Here is a 2,850-nt window from a genome sequence, read left to right on the forward strand (position 1 = left end):
TGATTTTTGTCTATTTGGTGCAATATTCATCAAACTTGTTATTAGAAGGTCAAACGATTCATTTGGATTAATATTTTGTTAGGAGGTTGTTAACTCATTCTTCTACGTTTTCAACCGTTAGATTAAAGTTTGAATGTCTCTAAGCTTTTTAGTGGAATGACTATTCATTTTAGAGACATTTTAATGCAGTCAAAAAATAATTTATGGACATTCAAATCTTAATAGTTGAAAACGTAAATAAATGAATTACCAACCTCCCAACAAAATATCACTCCAAATAAATATTGTTTGACCCTTCAAAATAAGTTTAAGAAAGATTGTACCAAATTAACAAAAATCAACTTTATAAATGGATTGTTTCTAACTAGGCAACTAAAAACTATTTCCTTATTTGGACTCAAAATAGACTTTCATTTTTTAAATATGACTTGTACAAACAAAAACTTCATGAACTAAGATTTCTCATTCAAGTTTTAGGTTATCACGAGTATCCATCACAATAACACTTTTGGCCAATCATTTAATTATATCAATGATATGGTTTACAATTAATTGTTTGCATTGTTGAGTTTGAAATTACTAACATAATTTTAATTTTGTTATTAAGAAAGCTTTGTTATTTTATCACCCAGTTTTAACCTAAATAAAAAATGATTCCAAGACCTTTGTTATTTTATTTAATTTTTAAGTTATGAGAATGTTTTTCAAAAAATAAGAATTAAATAATTAATTTATATTTGATCGCCTTCATTTAGAATTTGTAAAATGTTGTTCATAGTGTAAAAGAAATATTTTTTCAAACATTTTAAGTATGATATTATGCAAAAAAAAATTATTTAGCTAAAATCATATTAACAAAAGACATTAAATGCAACCTTGAGATTCCCCATGAAACATTTTAGGCCTCACAGGATTGAACATTGCTCCCCCGTATGTATTTCATTTTTACTAAAATTGGTAAAATTTACTTTCATTCGAAATTATAATGAATAAACAATCATCTTGAATGATTGATGGAACCATCAGAAACCAAAGTTTATCCGCAGCAACCAATTAATGGCTATACAGTCCGCATCATGGTACAGTCTGAAGAACAGACAGCATCATTTGGTTCCAACTTCTAAATACCAAACATGTTTTCAAAAACAAAACATTGAATTCAAAACAAATCATAATAAAGAAAGAACTTTGGTTGAAAAAGGGCTCAGAAACAATATGGGTAGAGTGTATTATCAGCATACTCACAAGAGTAAGAGTGGTGCATGACAAACATTTCTCATCACTGCCCAAAACAAGGTTAATAAATCGTAAACCTCAGATAGTAGACTCATTGGCAATCTAGTATTTTTCACAACCAACAACAAATGTAATCGCATAAAACGGCTCCGTGGACGAACCAAGAACAATCGATCCACAGATTCCTATCAAGATACGAAACATGAAATTGATATTTGTCCAATATGACATCATCGGTCAATGCTCAATTAGCTACCGTAGACGTGGCATCGGACCTTCAAAAACTAAACAATCTACAGCAGAGACGGAAATATGAATCGATCAAGATCGGCGATTCAAGTGACATGATGAATTAAATAAAACAAAAGAACAGATAGAACACTAAAAGAAGAGAAAGAAAGCAGCAATTATCAAACTTGTATCCCTATTGAGCACCAGCGAAGACGGGATGAGGTTGCAGATGAAGGAGGCGAGGGTTATGTATATATACAAATGAATTAGCTGCTGTAAGAAACCCTAGTTTGATTAAGAAGATAATAAGGTCCCTGAACTTGTACTGAGTATTCAGAATTGTTCCCTAAATTTAGGGATGTCTCATATCCTTTTTGTTAAAAAACAAATCCAAATTATTTTCTGATTAACTTTAAAAATTAATATAGTCATCACGATAACCTGAATTATTTTTAATTCATCTTATTTTAACCATTTACATCCATGTATTTTTAATATAATTTATTTATAATTTTAATATTATTGTTTATTTGATCATTTTAATGGTATGTTTTTATATGATTTTGATTTAGTTTTGTTTTATATTTGTTTTTATCGATATTGTATAACTTTAACAATAAAAAGTTTAAATTGTGAGATTTGAAATAAGAGGTCCGGAATTGGGATGAGTGTGTGGCCCAACGGTTCGGGTACTCGATGGAACTGAACCAATCGATACAAGTACTTATTATGAGTTTCGGGTTGGATCGATCGGTTCAAGGACACAATAAAATAATTGAGTCCCGAAACCAAAAATACCATAATTAGTTCATTCATAAATTTCATTCTACTTATTTCTCTTCTCAAATTTTGGTCGTCCTCCTCCCTACCCATTGTGCCCTTCGTTGCCCTCGCCTCTTGCAGTCCGCCTCCCTCGTTTAAAAATATTCATTCACAAGCCTAACCTCGTCGTCGCATCGACTTCGGCTGACTCCTTTGTATAACGTTCGTTCTCTTTCACTATTATGTACCTAAGTTTGTAGAATTCTCATAAACTTAATTGTTGTGAATTAGTGAAACATAATTTTTTAGGCAATTCATTCCTAAAAGTTTTATAGTAGGGATTCGAACCCTAGTCACTAATATGAAATATTAACACTTTAACCGCTAAACCACTTATGATTGTTTAAATAATGTTATAATTTTATGTATGCATATATATTTTGACCACTTTCAATTGTTACCGCCCTATTATCCATCGACAAACCACATCCCAATTATTTTTTAAAAATTAAGCATCATTATATATATATATATATATATATATATATATATTAGTTAGTTAAAAAGTTAAAACTTATATTGTTAAAATGTCTCGCATTCATCTAATTTGGTGTTTAATTT

At 29.9% G+C, this 2,850-nt stretch overlaps 2 non-coding genes across 2 annotated transcripts; both read right to left on the reverse strand.

Moving 5' to 3' along the window:
* Window positions 1-1,200: 1,200 nt before the first annotated feature.
* On the reverse strand, window positions 1,201-1,288 carry LOC124944246. The gene has a single exon (XR_007099885.1). It is a non-coding gene; the product is annotated as a small nucleolar RNA Z221/R21b (small nucleolar RNA).
* A 74-nt stretch (window positions 1,289-1,362) lies between these two features.
* LOC124944191 lies at window positions 1,363-1,512 on the reverse strand. The gene has a single exon (XR_007099839.1). It is a non-coding gene; the product is annotated as a small nucleolar RNA snoR2/U65 (small nucleolar RNA).
* Between the last annotated feature and the right edge of the window lie 1,338 nt (window positions 1,513-2,850).

The sequence above is a fragment of the Impatiens glandulifera genome, chromosome 6 (genome assembly GCF_907164915.1).
Source record: "Impatiens glandulifera chromosome 6, dImpGla2.1, whole genome shotgun sequence".
Classification (NCBI taxonomy): domain Eukaryota; kingdom Viridiplantae; phylum Streptophyta; class Magnoliopsida; order Ericales; family Balsaminaceae; genus Impatiens; species Impatiens glandulifera.